This window comes from Podarcis bocagei, assembly GCF_964188305.1.
Source record: "Podarcis bocagei genome assembly, chromosome: 6".
Classification (NCBI taxonomy): domain Eukaryota; kingdom Metazoa; phylum Chordata; class Lepidosauria; order Squamata; family Lacertidae; genus Podarcis; species Podarcis bocagei.
In genome coordinates this window covers 26,866,178-26,888,094 of record NC_138130.1, presented here as the reverse complement: position 1 = coordinate 26,888,094, position 21,917 = coordinate 26,866,178, and the positions used below count along the sequence as shown (strand labels likewise).

The window sequence follows — 21,917 nt, the reverse complement described above, 5'->3', positions numbered from 1 at the left end:
CTGATTGGCGTTTACCCATATGTAATTCCCACTGAAGCCAATGGCCTTCAAGCACAAGTAACTGGGCAAAGAACTGCAGCCTAGCTGTGACAACTTTCACCCCTTGACCCTGTACTATATTTCCCTGCAGTGACAATGTAGTGCCACAACAGCACCAGTACAATGGCATTTGCCAGGGACAGCCCTGGATTTACAGAAGCCGTCCCGGTTTCTGATTTGATCCTGGAATGCCCCGCTTTTCCTTAGGACGTCCCTATTTTCATCAGAGAAATGTTGGAAGGTACGGATTTATGTGACCCCCAAGCTAAGGAGATAACCTTCAGAAGACATCTGAAGGCAGCCCTGTATAGGGAAGTTTTTTATGCTTAAATTTTTATTATGTTTTTATGTATGTTGGAAGCCTCCCAGAGTGGCTGGGGCAACACTCTGGGCGGCTTCCAACAGAAGATTAAAAATACATGAAAACATCAGTCATTAAAAACTTCCCTAAACGGGGCTGCCTTCTAAATGTCATAAAGTTGTTTATTTCCTTGACGTCTAATGGGAGGGCATTCCACAGGGCGGGCGCCACTACCGAGAAGGCCCTCTGTCTGGTTCCCTGTAACTTCGCTTCTCGCAGTGAGGGAACCACCAGAAGGCCCTCAGCGCTGGACCTCAGTGTCCAGGCTGAACAATGGGGGTGGAGATGCTCCTTCAGGTATACTGGACTGAGGCCGTTTAGGGCTTTACAGGTCAACACCAACACTTTGAATTGTGCTCGGAAATGTATTGGGAGCCAGTGAAGGTCTTTCAAGACTGGTGTTATGTGGTCTCGGCAGCTGCTCCCAGTCACCAGTCTAGCTGCCGCATTCTGGATTAGCTGTAGTTTCTGGGTCACCTTCAAAGGTAGCCCCACGTAGAGTGCGTTAAAGTAGTAATAAATAATAAAAAGTATTATTATTATTATTGTTATTATTCAATAGGGCATCCTTATTTTCACCAGAGAAATGTTGGAGGCTATGAAACACTTCCAAAGAATGAATCACTTGTACAAAACACTAACCTTTATTATTATCAACGAATCTCAAGATGACTGTGTATTCCTTAAAGTTTGGCAGATTGTCCTTTTTAGACACGTGCCTCTTCAACTTGGCTTCAGAAAGGGAAATGGTAATTTTTTTAAAAAAATAATGAGATTCATTGACTTCTTTTGAGGCCATATTGAGAGCCAATGTGGTGTAGTGGTTAAGAGCAGTAGTCTCGTAATCTGGGGAACCGGGTTTGCGTCTCCGCTCCTCCGCATGCAGCTGCTGGGTGACCTTGGGCTAGTCACACTTCTCTGAAGTCTCTCAGCCCCACTCACCTCACAGAGTGTTTGTTGTGGGGGAGGAAGGGAAAGGAGAATGTTAGCCGCTTTGAGACTCCTTAAAGGGAGTGAAAGGCGGGATATCAAATCCAAACTCTTCTTCATGAGTCTGTGGCTCAGTGCATGGGACTAATACACAGCTGAATGGGCCCACACCATTATAAGATAGGAGTGTATCACTCCTTTTGAGTGTGTTCCAGCTGACTTCAATAAAAACAGGATCAGACCTTTCATCTGATCTTTAAAAGCACAATCTATTCTTACAGACCCAGACTTTTTATCACAGCATTTTTATTGCCTTTGAAGCTCCAAGGTCTTGGAGCAGATAGGTTTTCTGAGGACTTGCAGACTAATCACTTTTAATACCATTTTACTGGGTATATAATTATCATCTTGACATCACTCCAGGAAATCCCTGCTGGAAGAGACACCAGCAAGACAATATTCCTGTGAAAGAGCTCCTGATTATATGTATTGAGTTTCTTTCATAATATTCTTCAGTTATAGCTTGACTTCTAAGATGAGTCTCATTCACCCCTCCCACATTCATCTTATGCCTACTTAGGACCAAAGCAGGGCCAAACCTTCCTTGTATCACAGCTGTGTGTATATGTTACTTGAACTGGCCAAACGTTGGTAAATATTGACATTCACATGTTTGTTGGCAATCTCATATGAATGTTACAAATGTCTAAAACCACAGGGTTGTATTGGTGAATGCTGACAAAGTCCCATAAATAAGATTGTCAGAATTCACTGGTCAGCATGTCTAAAGAGTGTGGAAATATCTATCTATCTATCTGTCTATCTATCTGTTTATCTATGATCTATCTATCTGACTATCATCTATCTATCATCTATCTATCTATCTATCTATCTATCTATCATCTCTCTCTCTCTCTCTCTCTCTCTCTCTCTCTCATCTATCTATCTATCTATCTATCTATCTATCTATCTATCTATATCATAGGCGCTGACTCCATGGGGCCTGAGGGGGCCCGAGCCCCCTCAAAAATTCGTTTGGGGGGGCTCCGCCCCCCCAATAATCTCCGGCGCCCCTCCAGCAGAGCGCCACCGCTGCCCCTCCCCCAGCCCAAAATGCACAGGGTCGGGCTGCATGCCTCCTGCCCTCCCTCCCGAGCAAAAGCTCCACCCAATTTCCTTCGGAGGTGATTAATAGGCGCAGCACGCTCTCCCCTATTCGCTCACGAGGAGGCGGCGCCACTTTATCTGCATATTCATGAGCTTATTTATTATTCATGAGCTTTCCCGGCCCCCCCCAATATTTTTTATAAGTCCGCGCCCCTGATCTATATCTATCATCTATCTATCATCTATCTATCTGACTATCATCTATCTATCTATCATCTATCTATCTATCTATCTATCTATCTATCTATCTATCTATCTATCATCTATCTATCTATCATCTATCATCTATCATCTATCATCTATCATCTATCATCTATCATCTATCATCTATCATCTATCATCTATCTATCTATCTCTATATCTTTTTAGACAGTCACAGAAGTTTTCTGGGACATGAAAATACATCCAAATAGGACTGCAGCATATTTACAATAGAAGAAGTCTGTAGGAGCAGGCAATATACAGGTCTTCTGAAGGATGCTTGCAGCTGATGTAATCTACTGTATTCCAGTTGCATAGGCACTGGGTGGTGGTGGGGGGACTGGGTGCTCCAGCCCCCACAGCATTCCCCATGAAGGGGCTGGGCACCCACATTTTTTGCACCGGGGCTGCGCCCGACATCAGCACGCCCGCTGATGTGCGCATGTTGATGTCAAGCATGCATGCCGGCAGGCGGGCTGATGTCAGATGCGCATGCTGCAGGCATGCTGACATCAGATGCATGTGTGCCCGCAGCGTGCGTGGCCCCAGGCACCCACGGTCCGAGGGCCAAGTTGCTTGTAGTTTGCACTCATTTAAGGCCTGTATTCATTGTGCGAGCAGAGGAGATGCCAACATGGGGCTTAGCCACCAATCAGCCTGTACATCATGACGTGTGGTGATAGAATGCTACTATTGTGAGTACTGATGCTGAATGCTAAACTGGCATCACAGGATTTTGTGTTTATTACATTTTTATCCCCTTCCAAGCTTCTCATGCTTTTGCAACAGCCCTGTCAGGTAGGTCAGGCTGAGAATGAAGATCATCCAAAGTGAGCCTTATGACTGACAGATGGTTCCATATATGAAAATGAGGGCAAGGTCTCTTCTCCCATCTTTCCTTCCTTGTCTTGGTTACCCACATATTTGGAAGTGAACAGCTCATTCTTTTAATGTCTGTGTCACAACAGGTGAAATTTCATCACCTCATCCTTTTGGTGCTTATTCATAAGGTCTTCAGTGTCTCTGCTAATATGCCATGGCGGCAGTTAGACGAAATATAATTCTTCCTCGTATCATATTCATTTCACTTCAAATGTGTGCCCCTCACTGTGTTTTAAATCAAGTAAGGCTTGCTCTTTTTGGTGCGGGATAGTAAAAATGGGGTATAACACGTACTCATTCATGGTTGGTTGTCGATAGGATTTTTGTGGGTAAATGTGTTTTCATTCCTGGTAACAAGAGCTTCTGTACTATCTATTGCACTTGTTATTTCCCTTGTTCTATTTTACATGTGATCAATGATTTTATTTATTTCCTTTTTGCAAAGGTTTATTCTAAGAATGTCTTTACATTTGGTATATTATTGTATATACCAACATACAATATAAATCTCAAGATGATAAATAGAACATTTTTAGATATTTATAGTATGATTTCCCACATTTGATAAATAAGAATAAATTCACTAAATAAATAAAATAAATAAATAAATGGGGGGGATGAAAGAGCTGTCCTACTTAAGTACGTAACAGCAATGAAGGAGAAGGGAGAAGGCAATGGGAGGAACACAACCAAATAAATACATGTTACACCTCTTTTAGAGCTTTGGGAACAATCCCAACCCATGACACACCAGGATGCAGTCTGGAATAGGTAGTTCTCCAGCTGAGCCCAGGCTACGTTGGCAAAAGTCACTCATCCTGGTTCTGCTGGAGATTTACTACCATATATCCTTCATCTTAGCTCAGCTGCCTCGGCTGAAGATGGCTGAGCCAAGACTGTGGAAAGTCCCCCATAAAGGGCATTCCAGGGGTGCAGTGAGGGTGAGATGGGTCAGGGGGAGATTTACCCCTATTCCAAACTCTGTTGAGCCTGGTCACATAACCGAGCAACCCAGTGGAAGTTACAGTGGCAAAAAAACATTATGGAGGAGGATGAGTTGGCATTTGTCCTGAGTGGCAGTGGTAGTGATGGCTGCGAGGGAACCACCCTATTTTCACCTGAGGAATGCTGGAGGGTATGTCTTCCATTTGCAGACGTTCTATTCTACTTCGCCTTTGGCCCTGTTCTGTAGAATGGGTGGTAGTGGGGAGTTTCCTTGGATGGAAACTGATGTGCCAACATAGTTATTTTCAGTGGCTAAGCTGATGATGAGCTGCATTGACTGGTGACATGGCAGCCTACTCAATGAGTTGTCTAATGTCTGAAGACACTGTTGATAAGAAATATTGGCAGTGAAACAAAATAGAATCTCTGGGGAATAGAGGTAAAACAGGCTGAAAGGACAGAAGACTACTGTTGTTGTTGTTGTTGTTAAAAGCTTCCCAATGCCAAATAGAGCAAAGATATTGTGTGTGTATATGTGTGTGCGTGTTTTGCTTGTTCTTGCTTGCTAGAATGCTAAATGCTACTAATTGATTCTAGCCTGAAGAGACCAAGCTGTGTGGGAGGACTTGAATTTTCATGGCAACTGCTCTCTCTCTCTCACACACAAAATCAAAATGTAAAGTTGATGCATTTAGCCACTTAGGCAAGTTGCAAAACATCCTTGAAGTGCCATTAGCTGCAGCTAATGTGTGTGCATCCCCATGCTTCGACTAATGACTTGGTTATAAGTGATCTTAAAAGAAAAACCCAAATGGCAGTCAAGGTTTCTGGCTAAGGGCATGTCTATCACAATTTCCCTTTTCCGTCCACCATGAAGCAAAATGTGGCATGCTTTTGAACATACTATGGAACCCAGCACACAGTGCATACAGCATATCCCTGACTTTTGCATCGATGAGAGGCAAGGGAGAAGTCTCTAAGTATACCATATGAGAAATAAGTAAAATAATCAAACAAATATTAGAAATCACCCCAGAATTGGCCTTACTAAACATCTTCCAAGAAAATAATGTCCACTTACACCACAAAGAACTCATAACCCACCTACTTTCAGCAGCCAAACACTGGAGAGACCTGTCAGGAGTAAGCATGGACCAATGGTACCAAATAGTATGGGAAACAGCCCTACTAGAAAAATTAACCAATAAACCAAAACTAACACAGGGACAAATAGAAGAAGACACCTTCACCCCGGTACGGCTCCCCTTTATCACATACACAGACCAACAAGACAATGACAAAAATCCACCAACGGCATACAAATCAATATGGCTAACCTGACCCACTCACACATGAAAAGAAAGACCACCACAGCCAACCACAAATGAATAACCACACCCTAGGCCAACTCCAACTTCTCTCACCACCAAAGGAACACAAGTGAACAGCAAAGAACCTGCACAAGCAACACTGACACCAAACCCTACATATAGTAAGTAAAATAGAAACATTGCCACCAGATTCCCCCCCATCTTCCCCACCCCACCTCTTCCCCCCTCTTCTCTCTAATGTCTCAACAAATAAAACTGATGTGTAAAAATGTTACATGGGGGGGGGGAATACGAGAGAGAGACATTGCACATACTTTTGTAAATCAAGAAAATATATAATTAAAAAGAAGAAGTCGTCTCTAAGTATTTGTCCATGTCCCTGGAACCATTTGATAATTATCTGATTCTGTGAAGGGATATAAAAGCTCTTATTTGGAACTCACACTTCTGTTACCTTCACTTGCTCCTCCTACTTTTCCCCACTCCCTCATTTATACCCACCCCCTCCTTTTTCCTCTTGTGTATTTCTTTGCTGTGTGGTCAAATGATATTTTGTAGATGTTAATTGCTGGCAAATGCCCTACTTATTGGTCAAGGGTTGGGTAATTTTAAGGAGGTGTTGGGTGTTAGAATTCCTGCTCCATGATTGCAGTCATGGGATTGTTGTCTATCACATGACGGTATATGTTTTGACTCCACAGAGTGGGAAGCGATGGAGACAGGATGTTTGTATTGCTGTGTTCTGTGAAGTGGACTATTCTCCTTTGTTCTTTTTCTCTTTGCTGTCTGATGCTAGAGAGTGAGGGAGCCATGTTGCAGTGCTCCGTGTGTGTTTATATGTAAATCAAGTAAATTAGCCAAAATGCTGAGTTGCTGAGGTCTGTTACGCAAACTGAGAAGACTCTGCAGATCCCTAAGAGTGCTGGTGTCTGTTGACATCGGTCGCTGTGATGTTTGGGCTGAAGAAAGCTAATGAAGCTCCCGAACGATCGACCAGGAGGGAGAGAACATGCCTGTTGGGCATGTGTCTCTACCAAGGTCCTACTCGAGTGTAGGATGAGCTCCTGACAGGTTTGGGATCTTGAGAAGTGTTTTATCCCTCTCTTATTTTAAAAAGCCTCAGGAACAAGTCTTTTGAGGTGTAGAGGGGTTTGTCCACAGAATCAGCAAGTATAAAAATGGAAGGAGATATATGATGCTTTCTTGGTAGACTCTCATTCCTGCTTCTCTGGGAGCTCAATGCTCTTATGATCAGGCCAGTTTGAAATCATTAAATCTGAGAAGAGAGTATAAAAGATTCCAAAAACTGATTATTATTATATCTTATATGTAAGGCTGGTGCCAGTGGTCAGCATCTGCCAAGGATCATAGCCCAGTGGCTGCTGACTGTAGAGGGTTTCTTGGCAGAGGACTGTACTCAATGTGGATATATTGGTGGCTGAGGGAAGCCATGTTGGGGTGGAACTGATAGCATAGACCCACTCCTGCTTTGCCATGTGAGTGCCCTACCTGCAAGTAATGCATCAGAATGAGGAGTCTGTGACCCTCCAGGTGTTAGTAGACTACAACTCTCATCAGCCATAGCAAGTATGTCCAGTGATCAGGGATTACAGGAATTGTAGTCCAGGAACATCTGGACGGCCACCATGTCCCCATCCCTGTAATACATGAATAGGGTTGCAGAATAAAGTGCAGCAGCTGTCAATATGGGTTTCTGCTTAGCATGTGACATCAGAAAATAAACTTGAAGAGTGGAATTGGACTTCAAACAAAATTGCAGTGGAAAAGAAACTTCCACTCAGGTTATAGGAAAGACCCAGCCTTTAATGGAATGAAAGGCACCCTCCCCCACTGTTATTGTGCAAGGAACATTTTCATATGATGCTGACTGGCCTACAGTTGCTAAGAGTTTCAAGTCATCAATGCTGTGTTCAGCCCTGGCCCTAAATCTAACCCCAAGCCCCTTTGGTGAACTTATCTAATACCGCAGAGCAGTAATTTAATATCCAGAGGCCAGATTTAACTGCGCTCAGTTGACTGTTGTCAATTTACCTTGCAGCAAAGCTACATGAGCTACAAATGTAGGCTAAAGGTGGCCAACACAAAGCCTACATCTCAGCCTTTCAGAGTCATTTTGAATTCCATTTTGCTAAACCAGCCAACACTAAAAAGTTCAGAGGTCCAATTTGATTTGGGTAAACATCTAAAGGGTGATATACTTATCCAAAGCTCTTTGCTCTGCAAAATCCCATCAGCATAACCTGTTATAAGATCACAGGTACCTTGTCTTTCGGAAAAGGCAAAAGGGGGAAATGTATTGCATGAATAAGCTTCCTTCAGATAAATAAAACACAACCATATCATTTCAGTCTTGTTGAACGTATACGTTTTGGGTGCCTCCTCAGCAGTAGTAGGTCAATGCAAATAAATGTCATGCAAGGACACTCACAGAAGGGTCTCTCACCCTCCCCACAGCAGTCCCAGTCTCCCACTGCTCGCTTGTCTTCTTTAACTCCCCATTTCCTTTGAAAACCTAAACTCTCATAAAATTATGCAAAGTTTAGCCTCATACTTCTGCATCTACAGTATGTGGACCACACTGGCCAAGTGGGAGGAGCGGAAGCATAGTCAGTTAGAGTTGGATTCAGACCAGTTGCATGTTGAAGCAACCACACAACTGCTTCGCCATGAACCAAACTCTGCATGGGGGCAGGGCGGAATCCGCTCCACCCACTGTTTTATGGTCAACTCAGAAGCGTCTATATCTGAAGAGGAGTCCTGGGATATAAAGGGCCTCAAGTCTCAGAAAACGGTCACTGGGGATTCCTCTCCCACAGATGATGAAAGTGAGCAATCTCAGTACACAAGCTTCCTCTATCACCCATCCTAGGAAAGTCTCTTCAAATTATTCTCCATAAATGCTCTCAACTCCATACATCCTGCCTTCAGAACAGTCTTTTAATTTGTTATGTTTTATGAGATTTCAAGAATTTCACATATGCACTACAAAACATATTTTTCATTTGTTTTTTGACTTCCCCTCCTATTTTCCATAGTGTTTTTAGTCTCTCCCCCTTGCTGTAACCCATCTTATCTCTCTTATACCATAACTACTATAAAATGATCTCTATTTTTTCTGTTGCTCATAGTTCAATTCCTGCTCATGAATTCATCATACTTTATGCTTTCAGAACAGTCTTATTAGCAATCCTCAGAGTCACGTTGCTCCATGCTTTAACTAGGAGCTGATCTTCCAGGACAGTATGGCCAAGACCACCCCTCCATCGAGCAATAGTTCATTCTTCAGTAGGCTTTATTAGAGTGTTTCTCTCAAACTGGTCAGAAGCCTATTGAGGAACGAACTATTGCTCGATGGAGGGTGGGGAACCTCAGGCCCTGGGACAAGACTCTTCCCAGTCCACTTCTCTTTCCTAGCCCTGCATCACACTTTCCTTGGGAGCTTTTGCCTGGCTAGTCTTTAAGTTCTAATGCCTGGATGGAAGGCTTTTGCCTGGCTAGTCTTTAAATTCTAATGCCTGGATGGAAGGAGAGAGAGAAGAGAGAGAGAGAAGAAACGACCCTTCTTTACATTTGTTGCTCTGGCCTCACCCACCACTGGCATGTGACCACTGGCAGGTTGACCAGGAGGGAATGTGATCCATTGGCTGAAAAAAACAAACCCACTCTGCACTAATAGCATAAGTCTAGGCATTCAAAAGTAAGTCCAACCGTGTTCAACAGTGCTTGCTGCTGGGTAAGTGTATGTTGCATGGCAGTCCAAGCTGCCTGGCCATGAACATGCTTGCTAGCATTCTACTTTTTCAATGCCCCTGTCCAGGGTCCTGATGCCTTGCTTGCCACAGCAGATTCCTGACTTGTGTGTTCATGGCTACTGCCTGACACTGGGCAGCAGCTCCTATATAGGTTGAAGCCTTGAACAGGAGATATACATTCTGTACATATCAAAACAGAAAGGCTTCAATTTGCTCTTGGAATGTTTGCTGGGGGCACCTTTTTATTACTTATATTTAACCATCTATAAAAGCACTAAGACAGCAACAGGTGTGGGCTATTTGGAGTTCAGCTTTGAAGCACAAAGTGACATTCTTTAGCTGTCTTCAGCTCAGCTTCAAAGTCAAATAAAGAGACCTAATTTTAGTAAACACTGTTAGCATCAATATTAGTTAATGCTGTTGTTTTCCCCCTTTCATTTCTCATCAATTATTATTAGAAGCAGATTAGATTAGATTAGATACATAAACATACCAGAAATCTTGTTTTCCCCTGCAGTTTTCAAAACTTCTTTCCTATAACATACTCTCCCCCAGTAGATAAAGCATTTGCAGGGTTGCAAAGTCTGGCATTCTCTGCCATATTGTATAAGAAAACATAAATTTAGTCCTCCTTCCTAGATTTCTTGCACAGCCGAGACCCAAGAGTATATTTAGAAGGGTCAAAACATTTGACAACGGTTATTGTCAGGAGAGCTGCCATTCATTGTTGCAAAAATAGCCTCCGGAATTCAACTGGATTGTATTTTATCTGCTTTTGCAGGTGGGTTGTGGTTTGTTTGTTTTTTTTAAAAAAAAACCATTATGAGTAGAGTTTCCACATATAAAAGGAGGAAGAAAAAGAAAGGAAAGGAAGAATTTAATAAGATGGGAAGGAAGAAGCAAGCAACAGAAAGACAGGATTCACCTAAGAATATAAGAATACAGTATAAGAAGAGCCTTTTGCATCAGGCCAAAGGTTCTTGTAGTCCAGCATTTGGTTCTCACAGTGGCCAACCAGAAGCTTAAGGGAAGCCCCACAAGCAAGTTCTGGGTGCAACAGCACTCTCCTCATTTGTGATTCCAAGTAACTGGTATTCAGAAACTTATAGCCTCTGATAGTGGAGGCAGAACATAACCATTGTGACTGGTAGTTGTTGATAGCCTTACCCTCCATGAATTTCTCTAATCCTCTTTTGAAGTCTCCCAAGTTGGTGGCCATCTTTACCTTTTGTGGGAGAAAATTCCATGCACCTAAGCATCTATTGTATACCTTTAAGCATCCAGTATAGGTAAAGGTGACAGCAGCAACGAAATTAAAAGACGCCTGCCCCTTGGGAGGAAGGCGATGGCAAACCTAGACAGCGTCTTAAAAAGCAGAAACACCACCTTGCCAACAAAGGTCCGTATAGTAAAAGCTATGGTTTTCCCAGCAGTGATGTATGGAAGTGAAAGCTGGACTATAAAGAAGGCTGATCGCCGAAGAATTGATGCTTTTGAATTATGGTGCTGGAGGAGACTCTTGAGAGTCTCATGGACTGCAAGAAGATCAAACCTCTCCATTCTGAAGGAAATCAGCCCTGAGTGCTCACTGGAAGGACAGATGCTGAAGCTGAGGCTCCAATACTTTGGCCACCTCATGAGAAGAGAAGACTCCCTGGAAAAGAAACTGATGTTGGGAAAGATGGAGGGCACAAGGAGAAGGGGACGACAGAGGACGAGATGGTTGGATAGTGTTCTCGAAGCTACCAGCATGAGTTTGACTAAACTGCGGGAGGCAGTGGAAGACAGAAGTGCCTGGCGTGCTCTGGTCCATGGGGTCACGAAGAGTCGGACACGACTAAACGACTAAACAACAACAACATAGGTAAAGGTAAAAGGACCTCTGACCATTAGGTCCAGTTGTGACCAACTCTGGGGTTGCGGCACTCATCTCGCTTTATTGGCCGAGGGAGCCGGCGTACAACTTCCAGGTCATGTGGCCAGCATGACTAAGCCGCTTCTGGCGAACCAGAGCAGCGCACAGAAATGCCGTTTGCCTTCCCGCCGGAGCGGTTCCTATTTATCTACTTGCACTTTGAGGTGCTTTCGAACTGCTAGGTTGGCAGGAGCAGGGTCCAGGCAATGGGAGCTCACCCCGTCGCAGGGATTCAAACCGCTGACCTTCTGATCGGCAAGTCCTAGGCTCAGTGGTTTAACCCACATCGCCACCCACGTCCCTTAGCATCCAGTATACTATTAATAAAAAGGTATTTTCAGCACTGCCCAACTATTTCCTTTCAGCCAGGCATAAAATAATGAGTTGAATGGATGATACTTTATCATAATTTAGGGAGAACACTTAACAATTGTGGACATCATATTGGAATCACTTACTAGTATATCATAGTTAAAAAGGAAAGGAACAAAAACTCCACATGAATGACCAAGACAAACAACAGTTTTGCTGATAACAAATGTATTTCCTTAATCCTGTTTGCTATTCCCTATGAGCCCAGACTACAAATAATGGGATAGCAGGCTTCTGTTGGTGCTATCATTGCCATCAAGCAAGGTAAAACATTTCAATCTCTACCCCGCACAGTCGAAGTAGCTTGTCACTTAAAAGAATGGAAGATAATAATAATTATTCAGCCCATTAAGGAGGGTCCCATTGTAAAGGAAACATGAATGAGATGCTTGAAGTTTCTGGGTCCTGGGGAAACACTTGCTTCTGCTGCTGTACTACAGGGAACTGCTGCAAATGCAAGATGTGGGTGGCATCTACTGAAAATATTTTTGTTTAGGCAAGCCTATCCAGGCTTACAGAAGTTACATGTGTTTTATTTCTCTTAAGCTACTGTTGATCATATTTCGAATACCTGTTTTTAGCTGTTTTTTCTCAACATTTTTCTCAGCTTCTGGGGACTGTATGCATGGTTTCTGTCATAGAACTAAGTCATGCATGCCCAGCCTTGGTCAAGAAAGGAATCTATCTGAACCCACCACCCAAAGAGGTGTGGGATGTGTTTATAGTGTGCACAACTAATTTTCTTGATCTGCAGGGACGTGCAGCTACCCACAGACATAGTTATAATGGGAGCTTGCATTTTCTACGGCACTCAAAGGCATTTGTGGAAAGGGTGTGTGTGTGTGTCCTTCAAAGAACAGCAAGATCTGACAGTTGAACGTGTTCTAATGAAAATGTATATAACATGCTGCTAGCATAATCCAAAGATTGCCTAACATTTGCCAGCATATGGACCAACATAATTTCTGCAAAACAACCAGCAACAGTAGAAAGAGTTGCATGACTCAGCACAAGAGCAGGTGTAACTGAGGTTCTAGAGTTTTTCATTTGGAGCAACAAAAACAAAACAAAACAAACCACCCTCCCCCTTTTCTTTTGTTTTATTTTAAGATTATTTACATCTATAGCCCTTTGGGGTTTGGTGCTGGACAAATTATAGAGACACTGGAGCTCCAATGCCACTGAATTACATTTTGCAGGGTCAGAGTTATCAGTGGAGCACAGTGTTGTCACTGGAATTAAAGTAAATGCATTTTCTGTGCGTCCTTTGCTGCCCCACATTTGAAAATGTAGATTGGTGTGGAGAATAGCACTACCTAACACCAAGGTTCCAAGTGAATTGAACCTTGGATCCACTTCTAGGGTGGTGAACAGCCTGCCTCAGCTAACCGTGTTCCACGTGATGTGCACAGCAGCAAAACAAACAAACAACTAAACAAACAAACAAACAAACACCACCCACCTGTCTTTGTCTATATTTTCCTTCCCTTTTCGGCCAGAGATCACTGACCTCATATTTGAGTTCCTGACAGCAACCTGGATTAAGGCTATCTTGTATGACGATTGCACATGGATTCTCCCCCCCCCCCCACTCTGAGTGTGTATACTGGGATGCTGAAATTGGTTGTGACTTTCCAGAGTATGTGTGCCAAATTTACACAAAGCTAAAACCAGCTAACAAAAATCCACCCAAAATCTCAACCCAGATATTTTTGTCACAACCATTGTCGTTAACATTATATTTGTCATATGCCCTCAATGGTATATTGTGACATATAGACAATGCCGTTCTTCAACAGATTATTAATACTGTTATATCTATCTATCTATCTATCTATCTATCTATCTATCTATCTATCTATCTATCATCTATCTATCTCTATCATCTATCTATCTATCTATCTATCTATCATCTATCTATCTATATCTATCTATCATCTATCTATCTATCATCTATCTATCTATATCTATCATCTATCTATCTATCTATCTATCTATCTATCTATCTATCTATCATCTATCTATCATCTATCTATCTATCATCTATCGATCTATCTATCTACCATCTATCTATCTATCTATCTATCTATCTATCTATCTATCTATCTATCATCTATCTATCTATCTATCATCTATCTATCTCTATCATCTATCTATCTATCTATCTATCTATCTATCTATCTATCATCTATCTATCTCTATCTATCTATCATCTATCTATCTATCATCTATCTATCTATCTATCTATCATCTATCTATCATCTATCTATCTATATCTATCTATCTATCTATCTATCTATCTATCTATCTATCTATCTATCATCTATCTATCTCTATCTATCATCTATCTATCTATCATCTATCTATCTATATCTATCTATCTATCTATCTATCTATCTATCTATCTATCTATCATCTATCATCTATCTATCTATCTCTATCATCTATCTATCTGTCTGTCTGTCTGTCTGTCTATCTATCTATCTATCTATCTATCTATCATCTATCTATCATCTATCTGATGAATTCTTAAATAGTGCTCTCTCTCTCTCTCTCTCTCTCTCTCTCTGTGTGTGTGTGTGTGTATGAGAAATCTTAAACAAGTTCCTCCTTGTTGGGTTAAAAAGATGAATAGGGGATTATTGAGAAGCTTAATTTTGAAACAAAAATCACTGCAACGATGCACAACTTTTGTGTTGTCTTTCTTGAGGCTGCATAATGTTACACAGGAGGAGTGAACGATGAAATAGACCAGTTTTCACCCAAACTTTATTATCTAAAAGTATGCGCCAGCATGAAAGGCAAAAGCAGCAGAGGAAAAGTCAATGCAATTGCTGGGCACAACCCCTTTTCTATTTTAGATGCAGAAAGATTGGGATGAAGCTCAATGGAGTTATACTTCCCATTCACTGTTTGACATACATGATCTGCAACATCAAGCCACGTGTGTTGACCTTACTGGTGTTATCTGTAGAATGCAATCAACCTTCCTTTTCCCTTGATTCTCTTACTTCTTCCAGCCTCTTTTCATTCACCGTAACTAATATTTCCGTAATGCTAAAGGTAAAGGAACCCCTGACTGTTAGGTCCAGTCGCAGACGACTCTGGGCTTGCGCCGCTCATCTCGCTTTACTGGCCAAGGGAGCCAGTGTACAGCTTCTGGGTCATGTGGCCAGCATGACTAAGCCTCTTCTGGCGAAGCAGAGCAGCACACGGAAACGCAGTACTCCCCTTTAAATATGTGGGTTATCAAAACCAGGCATGATACTCATCATGAGACATCACTTGTGCATTCTATAATAATATTAGAATTATCTTATGCTTAAGCTGAAATGTCATGTTTAATATATCTAAGATTTGCCTCTTTTTTTTTTTTTTACAAGTGATTCATACTTTATGGTCGTATTGCAATTGACCATGATGCCCAGATCTCTCTCTCTCTCTCTCTCTCTCTCTCTCTCTCTCTCTCTCTCTCTCTCTCTCTCTCTCTCTCTCTCAGATGTGCTGAAGTGTTTTCAGCTGATTCCAAATGTGCTTCTCCTTTGTCTTTCATTCTATTTCTGTTAAGGCAGCTCATGAATCATGAGGTCATCCAACCTAGTGTTTTTTTTTTGTAGATTTCACCAACATGCTGCTCCATCTCTCCTCAAGGTCACATATAAAAAACATTGAAGTGAATGAGATTCAAGAGTCTGCCTTTACTGGTTGCTTTCCTCAATTGCGAGAAGTTCCCCCTCTCCTTCATAAAGCCCTTTGTCATATTCTCCTTCTGGTAAAAGCTCTGAGAAAGGGTAAGTGCAGTTTGACTTTAGGTCTGTCACTTCTGCACCTCTGCCCCTCAAATAGGCTAAATCACTAATTCACTGCATGTTCAGGGACATCAACACCCACAACTCTCCATCTACAAGAGCGATCTCTTAAATGGAAGAGCCATCTCCTCTGTTAAAATGAAGAGGGCAGTCAGTAGGTATCAGAGTGAGACCCAGATGCAGATGGGAACAAAGGCAGGGGTCCAAATCCAGAGCTCTTAGTCTACGAAATACTTAACATGCAACATTGACTTTCTGAATGGTAGGCATTTGCTCGGTTTTATAAGGTACAATAAACAAGGGGAAAAATAGAATTAATGCATTATTGACCCTCCCCACCTCTCAGAACAATGTGAATCGCTATATGATTTGGGTGGATCTCTAAGGGATGCTCATCTGTGTTGTCCGGAATGGTGGAACCTTCAGAAAGTAGCAAAGGAACAGGGGTGCCAACTTGAATAAAATATTGGGGGGGGGGGAGATAAGCCCCGCCCCGCATAATCAATCACATGATGCAGTGCACACAATGTTCATCAACTTTGGGGGGAGGCCTTGCCCCTTCAAATATTTTATTGTCGGGGGTGAAGACCCCTCAGCCCCCAGGAGTTGGCTCCTATGGTAAGGAAAGCATTTTCAGTTGATCTCAATGGGCACTATGGTACAAAAAAAGGAAGACCACCTCAGAGGCCCACAGACTTAAAACCATTAACACCCCACCTAACACTAGAATGCAAGGGTCATCCAATGAAACCGAATGGTGGAAGATTCAAACATAATAACTTCTTTACATGGTACATAGTTAAACTATGGAATTTGCTCCCACAACATATAGTGATGACCACTAATCTGGATGACTGTAAAATGGGAATTAGACAAATTGATGGAGGATAAGGCAACACCTTTTATTAGGGAATGTGAGGAAGAGAGTGTCCTGCTTGTGGGCTTCTGGAGAAAGCCCTGGGTTTAAAAGACCATGGGGCAGACAGGAGTGAAGCCTCCTGGCTCAGTCCAATTCACCCTATGAGTGGGGCCAGCATCACAGCCTATTGGTCAATTGTGCAGACAGGCTCCAATCCACTTCCTGGGCCTGGGTGAAGCCGAAAAGAGTTCACCCAGGCCTGGGAAAACCCCTTGCCTCCAGCTCATTCTCCAGATCCTGGCGGATGCTGGCACCATCCCACAAAGGTGCCTGACCAAAGTGTGTGAATATGGCCTAAAAAGTTGTCCCTTGGTAGGTGAAGCCACCATAAATGTATGGTGTGAATATGACCTAAAAAGTCTATAATGCACCCCAAACATTAAAAACACAGACTGTTGCATACCACAATGAACACTTTAGGCAAATATAGTGGGCAGGGTTAAAGACATCTTTGGTCTGATCCAGGTCATATAGGTCCTGTTCATATAGATGAAAAGCAGCATCCTGAATGATGGCTGGAAGGCTGTTTGGAGATGGTGGATTCTTCAGAATGAAGGATATCACTCTGAAGGTCTAATGCCATTCAAAATTGTCTTAATGCAGCAAGGGATATAGGCAAGGGTGAACATCAACAGTGCAGGTGCATATCTGGAAGGGCAGCATGCACCGTTGTTAGCTAGTAGTTACATGCTGGTTGTTGCATGCACTGAGTTGGTGGACTGGAAACCAGTGTCTTCAGCCTAGCGTTTGACTGATTTAAAAAAACAAAACAAAAAAATAGTCGGGCATACATCAAAGTCTTCTTTTACTGCATTGACTTCAAATCAGTCAGTGTCAAACCATTGGGCTCATCATATACTGGATGGAAGAAGTATAGGAAACAAGCCCCTGGTTTCCCCCCTCCCTTCATCATATGGGAAATGGTGCTAAGTCTAAGCTCTGACACTGCAGCAGCTGAAGGGTCCTTCAGTTCTGAACACCTTCTTCTACAATGCTCCGGGCCTTTGAACTACTGCTTTTAAATAGGCTTGTTGAATTAATGAATAATTTTGCCAGGTGTCAGAGCACATGAAGGAGCTACCAGCTACAGACCTAGGTTGATCCGTGCTTATTTTTATATGAGTAGATATTACGTTAGTGTAAGATAAAAGGCCTGGCTCATCCCCATGTCTTTAATATGGCTGAAATGGCAGGAGTAGTCAAAAACTTTGAACAAATGCCCCATGTGATGTTTACGAGAACCTAGAAAGGCAAATTGCTGCTCTAAAAATTACACTAATTAAGCACGTTGCTTAGGTAATAGGCACTAACCTAGCAATAATAATAGGATGTACCAATTTGCCTCCTTCCCTGATAAAACTATGGGTGCCTGTGACACCAGGAAATATGAAAATGGGCGCATCTGAACTATTTTGTTCAGGTCAGTCTCAGTTATGTGCTTTAATCTTTAGGTTACCTTTATCTCAAATTGGTTCTCAAAGCATCTCACAAAAGCAAAAGTATATATATAAATATATAAAAACATGCACGACAAAATCCAAAACAATACTGTATAATTAAAAGAGCAGATACAAGCCGCAGTTAAAATATGGGAGATGGCAAATAACAACTTAAAGCTGGAGAGTGGAACCTGTGGTCCTCTGGATGCTCCTATTCCCATCCACATGTGCTAACATACATGTGCATGTATGTGAGGGCAGGGCCAACTCAAAGACAAGAAGGTGCCTTCCCACATACGCAGAAACTAGCTGGACTGGCTGTTGAATCTTAGGCCACATTCTTGTTGTTGTTGTTTAGTTGTGTCCAACTCTTCATGACCCCATGGACCAGAGCATGCTAGGCACTCCTGTCTTCCACTGCCTCCTGCAGTTTGGTCAAACTCATGTTCGTAGCTTCAAGAACACTGTCCAACCATCTCGTCCTCTGTTGTCCCCTTCTCCTTGTGCCCTCCATCTTTCCCAACATCAGGGTCTTTTCCAGGGAGTCTTCTCTTCTCATGAGGAGGCCAAAGTATTGGAGCCTCAGCTTCACGATCTGTCCTTCCAGTGAGCAGGCCACATTCTTAGCACACTTTTAAACCACTATGATACCAGTTGAAACAGTTGTGGTGTTCTCCAAAGAATTCTGGGAGCTACAGTTCTCAGAAAGGTTTACCAACCCGTCTGTACAGAGAACTCTGAACACTGTAGCTCTGTGAGGGGAATAGGGGCCTCCTAACAACTTTCAGCACCCTTAACCAACTACTGTTCCCAGGACTCTTGTGGGGGGAAAGCCATGACTATTGAAAGTGCTATCACTGTTGGCATCCGTCTGTCTCGGGATACAATGGAGGAGCGCACCTTTCAGGGTGAAGTCAGTAGAGACCAGTATGGGAGAGATATGTTTTGTTGCAGATGAAGGCATCTGGTTGTGTTACTGCAGATGCACCTGCCATTTCTTCTCTCTGGTTCATTCCTCTTCTGGTCACTGCTGTGGATACATGACCTGAGCGCCTGTCTCCAGGCACTGTGGTCATCTGTAAGGGGTTCCTACACAGTAGGGTTCATGTTGTCAGCCTTGATGTCACGTTTGTAGACATCAAGACAGAGTTGGTCTGTCAACAGGCCTAGTTTCCTTAGGCCAGCTCCCTGTAGAGCAGGTCCGTGGGGATCCTGCCATCTTCCATTCCGTGGACATAACGAAGCCAGTGTAGATGCCGCTGAGACAGGAGTGCAAACACGCTGGGAATGTTGGCTTGGGAGAGCACATCTTTGTGTGAAATTCTGGATACCCAAAATTTTCCTGACGCAGCACATGTGGAAGGCATTGAGGCGTCAATCCTGACGGTTGTAGTACTTTAAATGTGTGGTGTGAATATGGCCTAAAAAGTTGTCCCTTGGCAGGTGAGGCCAACTTAATGGCATGCACTCTTGTACATAAACTTTGATTTTTACTTGGCAAGCAAAAAGTCTATAATGCCCCCCAAGCATTAAAAACACAGACTGTTGCATACCACATAGAGCACTTTAGGCAAATATAGTGGGCAGGACTGCCAGCAGTGCCCCCCTCCCCTGCTTGCTATTCCACTGCTAACAACTGAATGGATAAATAAAGCCTAGCCAACCCTTCATAGGAACAAACTATGTTTAAAAACATCTCCCCTTCTCATTGGTAAACACGGTGTCTACTAATATATATTGAGAAAATTAGTGTTTTCATGCAACGTTTTATGGTACATTACCTAAACTCAATAAGAAACTTACACTCAGTGTTTCATTGCTAGCAGTGGATCACAATGTTTCACCACCAACTATGGGTGTCACAGTAATAATTTGACAGGCAATAAAAAGAGAATAAAGCTCTTTGGTGCAATTTTTATAGTCTATTCTCCACAGTTCCATTCACCGAAGTGGAAGAAATGAAGACGTACTGCCTAACCAGTATGTTTACGTGCATCTAACTAGATATTTTTCCTCTCAAAGATTAATTGAATTACTTATATAAATAAAAATACCTCAGTTGCAGTAACCAGATGGAACGAGCTTTTAAGCCGTAGCCGTGCTACTCGTACATAACAGATTTTTGTGGGGGTTTTTAATGATCCAAAACCATCAAGAAAGAAGTTGGGGTGTGTGTGTGGCAGGGGAGAAATCTTATTTATTTATTTAGGAAGCGGCTTAGTCATGCTGGCCACATGACCTGGAAGCTGTATGCCGGCTCCCTCGGCCAATAAAGCGAGATGAGCACCGCAACCCCAGAGTCGGTCACGACTGGATCTAATGGTCAGGGGTCCCTTTACCTTTAAGTAAGTAAAAATGCTGTTTCTCTGTTACTCACATTTAAGATTCTTTACATAGTTATCAAGCCTTTCACAAAATATGTATCCTAGCAAAATGTTAGCTATCATATCTATCACCTGCTGCCAGTCTGCAAGGTCCTTTCATTCATTTATTGTGCTGCTGTGATGTCACAGAATGCCACCCTAACAGGTACGAAGAGGAATCTAACCATCTTTGCCCAGGGAAAGCCCAATTACATTCACTCTCTGCTCTACTGCTATTTGTCTCAAACAACAGAGTTCTCACTGTTGGTGTATTAGTGAACTATCCCCTGGATCAGCTTACCATTCACAATTATCTTCTTTTATTAATTTCCATGACTGTAAAAGCAACAGTGCACAGAGCACATGAACAGCATGTGAAGATCTGATGCTATGACAGAAAGCTGTCTGTACACAAATCTTGACAGGATTCCTTAGAATCAACAGCAGCAGCAGAAGTGCTAACAACATAGGTGCCTTTGGGATGTAGGGTGGGATAAGAAAAATAAATAAACTTTGATTGTAAGAGGAAAACACAGGCATGAATTGAAATTGTCTTAGACAAGAGTACCTGAAAGTGCTCTTACTGTCGTACCACATGATTACCACATAACACTGGCCTCTGATGAAGATCTCACTTGTAAAGCAGTGTTTCCCAACCGGTGTTCCGCGGCACACTACTGTGCCGTGAGACATTGGCTGGTGTGCCGTGGGAGGGAGGCGGGCGAGTCGGGCGGTGAGAGGCGGCGGCGGCGAGGATCCGCGTCGAGCCGGGGGCGGCTCCGCGGTGGTGGTGCCGAGCGGCGGGGCAGCGCGTGCAAAAGGGAGGAGCGCGAGACAGCGGAGGAGGAGGAGGCCGGCATGTCCGGGCAGCAGCAGCAACAGCAGCAGCAGCAACTCCCGGCGACGGCTCCTCAAGCCCCGCCGCCGCCCCCTCCTCCGCCCGCTATCGCCGCCACCACCACAACAGCCGCCGCCGCCTCAGTTGCCGCCGTCCCTCAGTCCCTCGCTCTGCTGCCTCCTCCCACCCCCAAAGCTTGGAGGTTCCCCGGCAAGGGGGAGGGAAAAAACTTTCACTTTCGTGCGTTCCTCCCGGCGTGACGCTGCGCGCTGACGTCACGGGGCGGGGCTTTAATGGTGGTGTGCCGCGAGATTTTTTTTCAGTAAACAGGTGTGCCGTTGCCCAAAAAAGTTTGGGAAACACTGTTGTAAAGTAAAGTAAAAGTAAAGTAAAGTAAAGTAAAGTAAACTACTTTACAGTGGTACCTCTGGTTACAAACTTAATTCGTTCTAGAGGTCCATTCTTAAGCTGAAACTGTTCTTATCCTGAGGTGCGCTTTCGCTAATGGGGCCTCGGCCCGTGGTTTCTGTTCGCATCCTGGGGCAAAGTTCACAACCAGGAGCAGCTACTTCCGGGTTAGTGGAGCTTGTAACCAGAAGCGTTCGTAACCAGAGGTAACACTGTATAGGTGAG

At 43.2% G+C, this 21,917-nt stretch overlaps 1 long non-coding RNA gene across 1 annotated transcript in view; it reads left to right on the top strand.

Annotated features, from left to right (window-relative positions):
• The window catches only part of LOC308589443, a 344,225-nt gene that overhangs the window by 266,442 nt on the left and 55,866 nt on the right, over window positions 1-21,917 (top strand). The window lies entirely within an intron of this gene.